The sequence below is a fragment of the Hyperoodon ampullatus genome, assembly GCF_949752795.1.
Source record: "Hyperoodon ampullatus genome assembly, chromosome: 9".
Taxonomy (NCBI): domain Eukaryota; kingdom Metazoa; phylum Chordata; class Mammalia; order Artiodactyla; family Ziphiidae; genus Hyperoodon; species Hyperoodon ampullatus.
In genome coordinates, this window is record NC_136922.1 from 48,590,625 (window position 1) to 48,604,728 (window position 14,104).

The following is a 14,104-nucleotide window of genomic DNA, read 5'->3' on the forward strand; positions in this document are numbered from 1 at the left end:
CCATTGGGCTAATTCGTCTTGGAAAAAATTTCAACTGTGTATGCGCTGTTGAAAACTGAGCATAAGAACAATAAGGTACTCCTTGAAAACATAATATTTCATGGATTCAAGATGCATCAAGGAGGCATAACCCCAGATTGAAAGACTGAGTTGCTCTGGATAGAAAATTGATACAAAATGTAGAACTTTGAAACCAAAAACCTGCCTAATTTTGCTTAGCAATTGCATACTGTGGTTTCTCAATGTGAGCTTTGTATAAACAGATTAACTTTGTTTTCTAAGTGTTTCCAAAGAGCCTGGAAACTAAGGATCAAGTACTGCTTCTGCCCAGCCCTCAAAAACCAACAAACTCTTCCCCAAGCTCAACACCTGTTGTTGAAAATCTACCACACAGTGGCCTTCATCTTCTATGCCAACAGATGTGAAGATGCCCAGAGGTACCTCAGGTGTTTGTGCTTCTAAGTCTCCTGGGGGCACCAGGAAGGGGAGGGAAAATGATTCCAGAATTCCAAAGGTCACTGCTGGATCGAAATAATGAAAATTGCCCACATGTTGGAAAAAACTCAGATGTGATTACTGAAAAGTCTGGCAATCAGACCAAGAAGAACTAACTGGGTTAGAGTTTCATTTATACCTAAAAAAAAGGGAGAGAGAGAAAGAAAGAAAAGAAAGGTGTGCCAGGGTGAGAGAGAAATAATTATCAGCCTTCAGGCTACCATAATTAACAAATTCAAACAGAAAATGGAAGAACTCTTAAAGGATCAAGTGTGAACTGTCACACCTAAACAATCACTCATTTCTGAAAATAAATTTAAGAATTTAAGTGATTGAAGAGAGTGAAAATTAGAGTATTTTTTTTTTGCAATAAAGGAAGACTACAATATATATTTGAATTTTCTTTCAAAGCACTTATTGTGTCTGACAATCATTTCCTTACAACTATTTTATTCTAAGGACAGCTTTCCCTTCTAATGTATTTCTCACTACTCTTTACTTGGCAGTACTGGAGCTCTGCATGGTGATGCTAACATGATTATATATGTAAAAATATGCATTTTCTGCATAAAATAAACTTGATGATTATATGTCACAATCTCTGCTTTGAAATCCTTTTACTCTGGTTATTTAGGAGGTTACCTAGAGGCACCGTGGGGTAGTACCCACGGGGGTTGGAGGCTTAGTCAGAACTTGGCTCTAATCCCAGCTACATGGTCTTGGGTACAGGTTTTCCTGTATGTATTATTCCTTCACCTAGCAAGTAAAATAGGCACCTGAGAAGTGACAGGGTAGGTGTATGTGCTGTAGTTACACAGAGATTGCCATCTCACCCTCACAGAGCTTTTTTCACTTCAGTGTGCCCCATTCTAGAATAGAGAAGCATGACCTGGAGGTTCCCAGGAAGGGCCACTAACTGAGTGCTGAGGGTGGGATGGGGTGGGGTGGGGTGAGGAGGGGGGAGTCAGGGAATACTCCTCAGAACATAAGACTGGGACCAGAGGCTCTAGTAGGAGTTAGCCAGCAGAAGAGCAAGGAGAGGTTGTGGAAAGAAAGCTTTAGACAAAGACAACATGTGAAGACCCAAAGGCACTTGATCTGCAAATACTTTCTGGGTGGGCTTTCAGCCTAATATATGTGTTTTGAGACAAGAAAAGACAAGAGTTTTGTGGAGAACTAGAATTTTTTGGAGACAAACTGCAAAGATGATAAACCTATGAATAGTATCTGTAGTAGTTATCAATGGTTCTCATTCAGTTTTCATTTTTTTTTAGTCCAAAGGTTTCATGGAAAAGCACACAGCTGAAGGCCCAAGGCTTTGCTTAAAGTGACAAGTGGAAATTTCTTATATGACACCAGCACCCCTGAAGCTAGTGAGGATGCAACCCAGGCTTCCCCAATGTCTGATGCATTTTCCAAAATAAACACATATTTTAGGGTGAGGCTTCTAAGTTTTTAATTTGTATAAACATCACCTGGGGGTTTTGTTAGAATGCAGATTCTGATTCAGTCTGGGTGGGCCTAAGACTGGGTGCAGAATTTTGATTCTGAGACTGGGTAGGCCTCAGAGTCTCCATTTAAAGTTCCCAGGTGATGCTGATCCCTGTGACTGAGGACCTCACTTCAAATAGCAAGGTCTTAAAGCACTTAAGGAAGGCTCAATTCAGGGAGATCAATGTACTGAAAGTTTCAGTATTTTGAAATAATTTACCTAAGATACATTCTGTCATTCTTTCTCTCTCTCTCGCTGACACACACACACAGGTGTACATACTTAAGTTCATTCTGATGACTATATACAAATGTGCAACAACTAACCAACCAATAGAGAATGTAGCAACTTTTCTGGTTATTATTATCAGTCTACAAATGGGTTAAACACATATCCTGTCCACCATCGCCCTTTTTAATGTTTATGCACTTATACTTTTCTTTCTGTTTGTTCTAGTGTTATTAGTATCAGAGTAACACAAATATATGTTGCCTCTAAAGTCCAAGAAGGCCCACCAGGTGTTGCTTGTACCTTTATCTTCATAGGGGAAGGCTCAAGGTGCATCAGTATGTCTCTTCTTTAGAAAAAATATCCCAATATGCTCCAGAACACTGAACTCACAGAAACTTCCCCATGGGGCAGACCTGTGAACTTCCTTTACGTCCCCCTCTCTGGCACACATATCTTATTAAGGCTTTGAGATCCTTGCCTTTTCCCACTCATCAGATCCAATTAGTATACTGTCCCCAGAAAATGGACTGGGGTGATGTTTTGTGGGATACCAATTCAATCAAGGTCCCTGTGAGAATGATTCAGAGATAAGTGGGTATTTAAAGCGCTATCAGCCTTGCCTGTGTTTGTCCAAATATCCCACCCCGATCATGAGAGCCCTACTCCTTCCCATCTAGTCTCCCATGTTAGCAAAAGAGACCTGGTGGCCTGGTATATTTAAATGAAATAGCAATTCCAACTCTTACAGTCAAGCCCTGGCCTGATTCTCAGCCAAGTCTGCTTTTCAGCTACATGACATGAGGAAATTATACGGCACCATAGAGGCTTTCTGGTTCTCTACAACTGCCTTGGGTTGGAAATTGAAGACTTTATGTTTATCTTTTTCTTTACATACACTCTCCAGAGCAGCTGTAAGTAGTCATTCCCTGCCAGCACCTTGGTCTCTATCTTCACTCAAGGCCACAATTGGTGATAATCTGAGTGACTGTGATGCTGTGCTGTGGATTACCGGTGTTTTCTATTCCTCTGGCACTCTGTGCACTCCTCAAATAGGAGCAACTCAATCCCAGAATCCCATTTTGAGGATCTATTTGTCACGCCCCCATACCTGGTACCAATTGCTGCCTCGGTCAGAGTCCCAGCAGCAAGCACAGCACACACAGGAGGTTTAATGGTAGTTTAAAAACAGGACTAATCCAGTTGTCTCCAGAAATGCCCATCAATCTGTGCTGGCTGCAAAGAGCCAACATTTTCTTCTATTAACTATATAGTATTACCTTTCACAGGTAAGTTTTATAAACCAACTAGAATTCACTTCTGTATATCATACAGATTCATTTTTTCTCCATAGAATAAGCCATTTTACCATGAACCTCCCTAAAAATCATCACTGATTTGTGATGCCACCTTTATCATATAGCAACTTCCCATTTATGCAAATGTGTTTCTAGGCTCTGCATTTTATTCCATTGGTCTATTTGTGTGTTGATTTTATTATTCTGGCTGTGTAGTGTGCCTGAATATCTGGTAGACAGTTCATGTGCCTTATAGTCATATACATATATGTCAGATTCAGTATATTATGATCTTCACACTATCCTTCATGCTCAGTTACCAACAGATGATTTTAAACTACCATGTAGAGAGGGTGAGGGGTGATCTTTAGTACTTCTGTTTTGCTGAGCAAGGTATACAACAAAAAGATAAGCTGAATTACTGCTTTGTCATCTGTGATTTTCCTTCTCCACCCTTTCCTACACAGTGCTCCATCTTTCCCTTCAATAATACTGACTATGGGCTGAATTATGTCCTCCCCCCACTCCCCCACCCCTGCCAAAAAATGCATATGTTGAAGTTCTAATCCTAGTACCTCAGAATGTGATGTATTTGGAGATAGGATCTTTAAAGAGGCAATTAAGTTAAAATGATGTCATTAAGGTGAGTCCTAATCCAATATTACTGCCGCCCTTATTAAGAAGAATAAATTTGGACACAGAAATGTACAGAGGAAAGACAATATTCAGACACGGGGGAAGCTGGCCTTCTACCAAGGGGAGAAGCCTCAGAAGGCATCAAACAGTTGACACCTTGATCTTGGACTTCTAGTCTCCAGAACTGTGAGAAAATAAATTTCTATTTTTTTTAGGCACCCAGTCTGTAGTACTTTGTCATGGCAGCTCCAGAAAACTAATACAACCAGGTATTGAAAGAATATCAGTTTAAAGAGGTGCACCAGAAAAGAAGTTAACTATGTGAAGTGATGTATGTGTTAACTAATCATATTGTGGTAATTATTTCACAGTCTGTCTGTATATCAAATTGTCATGTTGTATACCTTAAATTTACACAATGCGACATGTCAATTGTATCTCAATAAACCTGGAAGAAAATAGTCATGTTAAAAAAAAATAAAGAGGTGCACCAAACTTTAGTCTAGTTATCATGCCCATATACCTTAATCTTGCCCTGTCCAAACCTATGGCTCTATTTTGGTCTTTTTTCTGAGGAGTAGACCCGCTCATCAACTGTACTTTTGCCATTCCTCCAAGGATATCTATCTAGCACCTGGAACTCAAGTGCTCCAAATCTAAGTCGTGATGTTTTCCTTCCATTCTGCTAATCTCTGGTTGTCTCTATCTTACATAATGGCCATGGAGAGGCCTAAGAGTCATTCTAGACTTCTGCCCCTGCCCTCCTATACATCCCTTTGAGTACACATCAAAAGAGTCAGTTTATCCTACTTTGGGTCTTTTCTCAGGGTGTGCTGTTATTCCCTTGATAGGGAGGGTCTAGAGCCTCAGCAGGGTGTGAGACGGGACTTGCTCCCTGCTCCTTGGCTGTTGCTGCCCTGTCAGGGGCAGGGTCTGCTCCCCAGTTGTTGGAACGAAGCCCTGAGGGTTGGATTGATCAGGCTCTGTTGCCCTTGAGTGCATGCTCTGCCCCAAAGGAGGCGATTGCTGTAGCAAGTGAGGCCCTTGCGCTCACAGAGAACCTATGCACTGCTTGTATAGGCGTCTGTGGCTCTGTTCAGAAGCAGCCCAAGGTTGCATCCCTTCCTCTGTTGTGCCTGTCCCAGATCTGGTGCAAAGCTGTGGTGTGGAGTAGGCTGGGGCTGGGGGTTGAGGCGCTGTGGCTGTAGCAATTGAGGTGGCTGTGCTTCTGCCAGAGATCTGGGCTGCCTCTGTGGCAGTCTTGTGCCAGCACCTATTTTCCCCAGATCCAGCACTAAGCTGCAGTGTGGAGTGGGCAGGCGGAGCTGGGGTACTGTTGCTGGGAGAGGAACCGCTGTGTGCTCCTGTGGGTACTGACACTGGCCACTGCCGCCCCACCCAGATCACAGTCCAGAACCCCTGGTCTGTCTCTGCATGACTAGACTGCATCTTTTCCCAGGGCTCTCAGTTGGCCCAGATCTTACAGCAGGCTGTGGTGTGGAGTGAGTGGGCCTCAGGTGTTCACCCTGTTCAGACTGGGATGTGCAGTGAGTCGGCTGCTGTCTGTGCAAGGCTCTCTCTGCCTTGATTGGTGGCAAGCCAGCACGCACACACTCCTCACAAGTGGAGTCTAGGCTTCACCTGCCCTTCTGTCTGTCCCAGTGATTCTCCCAGCAGCCACGGGGGCTTGTCTCCTCCACACAGGATCCCAGGACTGTGATGTCCAGATTGTGGCTTGACCTGCTGGCTCCCCAGGGTGAGGGTCCACCCACGTGAACCTTCTCTTCCTTACAGACCCTTCCCTGGGGTGCAGCTCCCGACCCGGTGCCTCTTTTCTGTCCTACCCAGTTACCATGAAGATCTTTCTTGCAGCTTTGATTGTTTAGGAGTTCTTCTGATGGTTTCCGGTTAGTTTTCTGGGAGAATTATTCCACACGTAGATGTATTTTTGATGTGTTTGTCGTGGGAGGGAGCTCCATGTCCTCCTACTCCACCATCTTCACCTATGATTCTCTTATTTAAATTAAAAAGTTCGAATTCCTCAGCAAGGCATTCAAGGTCTTTTATAATCTGGTCCAAACTACCACTTCAACATTTTTATTACCACATCTTCCTCTTGGCCAAGTACCCTTCACTCCTGCCACACCAATAGATTTTTTTACATCCTCCAGTACAAAATATATTCTCACACTTTGTTTTGGGTTATGTTAGTCACTGCCTACGAAGCCTTTCATTCCCTATTTTACTGTTAAAACTCCACACATCCTTTGAGGCCCAAATAGATTGGTATTTTCTCCAAGAAACCGATCTTGTAAACTGGCACTCCCAATTGTGATTGGCAGTTTCACACTTTGCACCTCCTATTGTACTTTTTGAATCCCATTTCCTTCATATTTATTACATTTTGTTTTAGTTTGGTATCACTGGCCTTCCCCAGGAGGTAGGAAGCTTTGTGAAAGCAAGGGCAATTTTTTTCTTCATTTTTCTATACCAACCCACTATATAGTGTAGGGCTTTGTACACTATAGGTGATCTTTATTTTTATTTATTTATTTTTTTGTGTGTGTGGTACGCGGGCCTCTCACTGTCGTGGCCTCTCCCGTTGTGGAGCACAGGCTCCGGACGCGCAGGCTCAGCGGCCATGGCTCACGGGCCTAGCCGCTCTGCGGCATGTGGGATCTTCCCGGACCGGGGCACGAACCCATGTCCCCTGCATCGGCAGGCGGACTCTCAACCACTGCGCCACCAGGGAAGCCCCACTATAGGTGATCTTTAAATGAGCTGAATGAGTATAAGGGTTTGCCAAGTATCAATTCTATAAGAGTTTTGAGTTTGAAAACATGTTACCATTTAATTAACTTTAGTTCACTTATTTTGTGGAAAATATGGTTTACTCATTCACAGACCCAAAGGCTGATTTCTCTTTTTGGCTATAAAGTAGATCTTAGAAAATATTATGAAAAATGAAGTGCAAGTTAATCAGAGAAGTGAAAATTAAATTTTCCTTGAAATGTCCTCAGATTGAAATTCAGAGAAACCATTCAGAAGGCAAAAATGTGGTTATATTTCCCAAATCTAAAATATTTTTAGTAATATTTTATGGTGATTGTCAATCTTCTCAGGGCTCAGACACAGACTATGGAAGAAGCAGGTCTACTTTTCTGAATCTAGAGGAAATTCTATTTGGAATTGAAAGTGGCCTTGCAATCTGAGAGACTATATAGCAAAACATACAGCACTTGAGATGTAGCCAACACTAAGTAGATTCAAACCTTTCATTATCTTTACCCTTTCCCCCAATTATTTTTGAAAGCAAGTCTGGTAGAAGTACCATTTACTCCTAGGACAGGATCCTGTGGAGTCACTGCCTAACCCATTACACACTCTCAAGTTATGGTATCCTTTTGCCTTAGATTTAGTTGTGTTTTGTTTCTTGCTTTAAGGAAGAAACTTCTTAAAGTTTCTTACTGTAGAGTTGTGTTGGAGAAACAGAGGCTGTTCTAATTTAAATGTCTTATATGATTACTGTGTGTGCTTTTTAAGGACTCCCCAGTGATGCCTTTTAGAGCCCTGGGTCTTCAGAGTCCACAATTTGAAAATTGCTGACTTAATAATTTAATTTAGCTTTATGGAGGAAACATAATAGTTATTTTGCTCTGACAGCATGAGTTTTGAATGTTTCCACTCCCTAAAGTTGATAAGGCAACTATTCACTAGATTTCTTAAAACTCAGCAAGGAGAATCTCTCTTAGCGGTAGTTAAATGAAATGCAGTTAGAAAATTTGACAGGAGAAGGTAAAATATTTGACATCCTCTACATACTCATATATAATGCTCTCCACACATGTGGATTCCATTTCTCCACCCAATTCTATATTAACTGTATAGAGTACTGAGTAGAGTTCTCTTTGCTATACAGTAGGTCCTTAGTAAAAATACTTAATGTTTTAAGTTGACAAGGCTGTTGAGTGGCTGGAAGGCTCTCACACTGCCTTTGGTTTGTCTCTTATGTTTTCCCCTTTAGAATGTAAATTGCTCAAGTACAGCTACCTTTTTTCCTTTGAGACTCCTTTTCAATCAGCATAAATAAATGATTATTGACCTTTAGGACAATGGTATCAGGCTGGAAATGGTGGTAGCCCAACTACAGACAAAAATATTGCTGCCTAGATACAGCAGCTCAATCAAAAAGTTGCATGCACATATTCTTGCTTTGAGTAGGGCCTACTGTATGCCTCATTTCACTAGTTTTGTTTTCCTTTTTGGAGGGTTGCTTTTAATGCCTTTGTCTTTTAGTTATGCAGCTTTGTAGCTAGAGTCAGTCTTCCCCACCCTTGCCCCAGGCCTACCAGAATAAGGGTAGTTGATTTATGCATCAAAAGTCTGATAGTACATAGAAGGTCATTCATCGAAAACTAAGGGGGCTGTTTAAACAGTGGTGGTCATGCAAATTAGTATGATTGCTGGCCCAGGTCCTGAGAGAAATTAGGTTGAGCTGAATGGAAACCAAGCTATGAGAAGGTTTGATTTTAAATAAGGTTTGAGAGCATACGTTTCTACTCTGGTACCAGATTTTTTCATGTCACTATTGTGAATTGCTACCAGTTGCATGAAATTAATAAATGTGTATAATAGGGCTATGGAGATTGGCTGGGGGGTGAGTCTGTGGTAACAGCATCGTTGGTAGGGAGATAGATGTTTTTAATTTATCTTCACTGTTTTGTTAGACAACATGAATTATTTTGAGATATAACATTTTTTTTTTAAATAATTCTCCCACACCTGCCTCCCTCACCCGGTAAGGAAGCCTGACACCAAGAGAAGGAACAATAGATCCCTTTGACTGACTCTCTGTGCTAGTCTGACTAGAGTTTTGTTTTTTTAATTGAAAGATATTTGACATATAGCATTGTATAAGTTTAAGGTGTACAATATGTTGATTTGATACACATAATATGATTATAGATTGTAATATGATTGCCATTGTAGCATCAGTTGGCACCTCTATCGGGTCACACAATTATTATTTCTTTGTTTGTGGTGGGAACAATTAAGATCTAGTCTCTTAGCAAGTTTGATGATTATAATACAATATTGTTGTCTATGTTCACTATACTGTACGTTAGATCTCCAGGACTTATTTATCTATTGGTTGCAAGTTTTGACCAGAGTTATTTTTTTTATTTTTTATTTTTTTGCGGTACACGGGCCTCTCACTATTGTGGCCTCTCCCGTTGCGGAGCACAGGCTCCGGACGCGCAGGCTCAGCGGCCATGGCTCATGGGCCCAGCCGCTCCGCGGCATGTGGAATCTTCCTGGACCGGGGCATGAACCCGTGTCCCCCGCATGGGCAGGCGCACTCTCAACCACTGCGCCACCAGGCAAGCCCTGACCAGAGTTATTTTTAAAGGTGCTGTCAATAGTTTCCCTTCAAACTGGTCTTTCTCTGTCTTTGGCTATTCTGCCCCACCTCTTCCAACAATGGACAACTTGGGCAACTGATAGGGCGAAGCTCGAGAAGTTCTGGACTTGTGCAGTGAATAACAGGAAGTGGTGCAACATACCTTTGGCTAATCCCTCTGAAGTCCCACTGGCCCCCCTCCATTAATTTCCTTGTGCTATTTCTAGTTGGCAGCCACTGCTCAGCCTCTCAAAGAGATGGTAACTGGATTTAGTGGGACTTCTCTAAATCCCAGAGTCATGGTGTCATTAAACTCTCATGATTCTATTTCCACTTATATTTATCCTTTATTCTCATAAATAATATCAAGACACTCTCTATATTGAATCAGCTATGGAGGATATTAAAAAAAATAAACACAAAGCTCTCACTGGATGCATGACGCCCTTCCTTAGGTTGGCTTTTACTTTCTGAAACATACATGGAAGAGTTCCTATAATGTAAATGTACAGTAAAAAATAATAAAATGAACAGCAATGTACCCTCCACCCAGTTTGAGAAACAGAACATAACAATACCTCTGAATTTCCTTATGTCGTGGGTCCCTTCCTAATCCTATCACCTCTTGCCTTTCAGAGGTAACCACTATCCTGAATACTGTTTTATTAATTCCCTTGCTTTTCTTTATGGCTATACCACATATGTATGTATCCTTAAATAATAAATCACTTAATTTCATGAGCTTCTGAACTTTATAAACTGCATCACATCTACGTGTATGCTTCTGTGACCTGCCCTTTTTTGCTCAACATTATGGCTTTGAGATTAACCTGTGTTGTTGTCTAAAGCTGTGTTTTGTTTATTTTTATTGTTGTATTTAATCTATTGTTTGATCTCAATTTTTATATCTATTCTCTTATTGATGGATATGTGGGTTGTTAAATTGTATACACTAAGATTATACATTATACCTTACATTAAGATATTAAATAGAAAATTTCTAAACAAAGTATTTTCAAATTGTTTAATCATATTTCCTTTTTGCCTGAAATGGCTATATGCAATTCAACTGAACTTTTCTCTAATTTGTAAACTGCTCAGGCATTATCATAGCAGTCATTTTGAAAAGATACTAGTGATATGCCGCTAAAAGGGCACATCAGCCACAGACAGACAGAAATATATTCTGTAGTGGGTTGAATAAGTGTTCCCCCTGAAAGTCCGTGCCCACCAGGAACATCATTATGTGAACTTATTTGGAACTAGGGTCTTCGCAGATGCAACTAATTAACATGAGGTCATACTGGATTAGGGTGGGCAGTAAATCCAATGACTGGTGTCCTGACAAGAAGAGAGGACACAGAGAGACACAGATGCACGGAGAAGAAGGCCATATGACTATGGAGGCAGAGATTAGAATAATGTAGTTACAAGCCAAAGTATGCTAAGGATTGCTGGGAGCCACCAGAAACTAGGAAGAGGCAAGGAAGGAGTCTTTCCTAGAGGCTTCAGAGGGAACATGGCCCTGCCAACTGATTTCAGACTTCTAGCCTGCAGGACTGTGAGAGAATAAGTTTCTGTTGTTTTCAGCCACTCAGTTTGTGATCATGTATCATGGCTGCCCTGGGAAACTAAAACACCCTCTATGAGTAAAGATGGCTGAGGTGCACCTCATGGAGCTTTGTATTCTAGAAGACCCTGCCTAGTTTCCCAGCTTCAAAACTCTCAAGGAGCTGCGTCTTGGTTTGCATGTGGGGCTCCTTGGGCACCAGGATCATGACCTCCTACAACAGTTCCACAGGCTGAACTGCTGTCCACAATGGTCCATGTGCAGTTGGCTGACGGAGTTGATGTCAGGTTGTAGAGCTCCTGTTGGGCTGTACTCAGTGAGTTCAGGCAGTGGTGAGGGGCAGCTGACATTATAGGGCTTGTCTTCTGGAAGGACTGTGGGCCCACCCACTCACTGTGCCTGAGCAGTCCTCCTCAGTCCTGGAAGAGGCCATATCTGGCTGGAGGTGATTAGCCTAGTGGAAGCTCTGGCTGCCCCAAGTCCAGCTGATCACCCCAAGGGTTGACAGGATTTTCACACTGGCTGGGAAGCTCAGCTCTCAGCCAGAAAGCCTCAGCAAGTACCTGTAGGGCAAAAGTTGCCTCCAGTGTTTAAACAAGCACTGTTGGCTCTGTTGGCTCTTATTTTCTTATTTCTGGCCTCTGAAGGAATCCTTTACTTCTCAACAGCTTTGCTATAGATTTTAAACATTTTAAATGTTTCATTTAGCATATTAACTTGTGCTGTACTAGAAGGTTTTCTTTGGACATTTAGTCTATCATTTGAGCCTAGCCACCGAGGGCTAGAATTTAGCTGTCCCTTGCAAAACGGCATTAGTGGTTAACCAAGAATCATATTCTACTGAAGAAATATAGGTATTGTAATCTGTTAGCTGTCCATGTTCATTCTTTAATTCAATAGTCATCTATATAGGTAAGCCAGTGTACTAGATATCGTCAGGAATCCAAAGACAATAGAATCAACTTAAGCCTAGCAGACTATCTATAAATCATATAAGTAACTGGTAACTTTGTTTATAGTTTACCCATGACATAATTCTGTATATTAATTTATTTAATTACAAATTTCAAAAAAATAAAAAGAATTTCCTTCCATTGTTGTTAAAGGAGAAACATCTAGATATGGCTATAGATTTGATTGATCATAATGTCTAAATTTGGGATTACTTATGAATTAATCTGCCAGTTACAAAGATATCTGTAACAGGGAATGCCCCTACTTTATATTTGTTTTTTATTGTTTTGAAAAGTTAAAAATTCCTTAATTTTTTATTCCTGGTACCACTACCACAATTTACAGGGCAATATAACTGATATAATGAAAAGAAAAAGAAAAAGCTACAACAGATAAAAGACCTCAGGAATGTACATCTAATTGACACTACATTGCATTAATAAATAGCTGCATTTTTTGCAAACTGTGGCTATAACAGTCCTGAAAAAGAAGGGTTTCCTGTTAAACGGTAGTACCTTCTCTAACTATGGGTCATCGTTCCTTCTGTGGCAGAATTTTACAGTTGCTCTAATGCTTTTGGAATGACTGTCTCAAAGTAACCTGCAGCTTTCTTGACAACTCCTTGCTCTCTCTCCTGCTAAGAACTGTAGCCCTTTTCTTCTGAGTTTTTAGAACCTTCTGCTACCATCCACCACTTCCACCACCAGATCCATAACCACCACCATAGGGACTGCCCAAGCTTCTTCCACCAAAACTGTCCCCTTTATGGGTCCATAATTTGATTGCTGTTGTCCACTATAATTTCCAAAATCATTATAGTTCCCAACACCACCATAGTTACCTCCAAAACTTCCTCCTTCACTGTAACCATCATATCCTCCACCACTGCCTCCATATCCACCACCTTGGTTTCCATATCCAGGTCTACCACCACCAGCCTCCTCTTCCACCAAAGTTTCCACCACAGCCAAAGTTACCTCCACCACCTCCAAAGTTTCCTCCACCAACCATAAAGTTGCCAGATCCACCTCCATGACCTCTTTGTGATCCAGCAGACTGCATTTCTTGTTTAGAAAGGGGCTTTTTTCACTTTACAATTATCCCCATTAATAGTGTGGTATTTCTGAACAACAATTTTATCAACTGTATCATGATCATCAAAAGTTACAAAAGCAAATCTTCTCTTTTTTCCACTCTGCCTGTCTTCCATAACTTCTATGGTTTCAATCCTGCCATACTTTTCAAAGTAGTCTCTCAAATTATATTCTTCTGTATCTTTTTTTTTTAACATCTTTATTGGAGTATAATTGCTTTACAATGTTGTGTTACTTTCTGAGGTATAACAAAGTGAATCAGCTATATGTATACATATATCCCCATATCTCCTCCCTCTTGCATCTCCCTCCCACCCTCCCTATCCCACCCCTCTAGGTGGTCACAAAGCACCGAGCTGATCTCCCTGTGCCATGCAGCTGCTTCCCTGTATCTTCTTTAATACCACCAACAAAAATTTTCTTCACTGTTAGATGGGCATCAACCTTTTGTGGTTGAGCACACATTGCTGCATCCACCTCTTCAACGCAAGAGTTAGTCACAAAACCAAAGCCTCTGGAACGTTTTGTTTGGGGGTCTCTCATCACCACATAATCTGTAAGTGTGCCCCATTTCTCAAAATGTTCTCTTAAGCTATCATCTGTAGTTTCAAAGCTCCGACCACCAATAAACAGTTTTCTCAACTATTCTGGTTCCTTTGGATCATGGTCCTACATTTTGAGACTGGACTCACCTCTTCCAAATGGAGTTCAAGATCGCCTCTGCTTTAAGTGTAGTCAAGTAACTTAATTTCATGTAGGCAGCTTCCTTTTTTGCTTGTATGGAATGTAGGTGTTGGCTCTTGTATTCTTTTTGAATGTTATTTCAAAAGCTATTTCTGCGTACCATCTGGTACACCATTATTCAGCTTCTTTAACAATAAATAGCAAAGTTGTCACTAACCTACAGAAATGAGGGCTGTTGCAACTCTGTTTTCC

General features: G+C 41.2%; 1 pseudogene across 1 annotated transcript; it reads right to left on the reverse strand.

The window, feature by feature from the left end:
* Window positions 1–12,742: 12,742 nt before the first annotated feature.
* On the reverse strand, window positions 12,743–13,828 carry LOC307057785 (heterogeneous nuclear ribonucleoprotein A3-like; annotated as a pseudogene). The gene is made up of 2 exons: window positions 13,561–13,828; window positions 12,743–13,349 (listed from the first exon to the last, which is right to left on the reverse strand). The product of its transcript is annotated as a heterogeneous nuclear ribonucleoprotein A3-like (transcript).
* Between the last annotated feature and the right edge of the window lie 276 nt (window positions 13,829–14,104).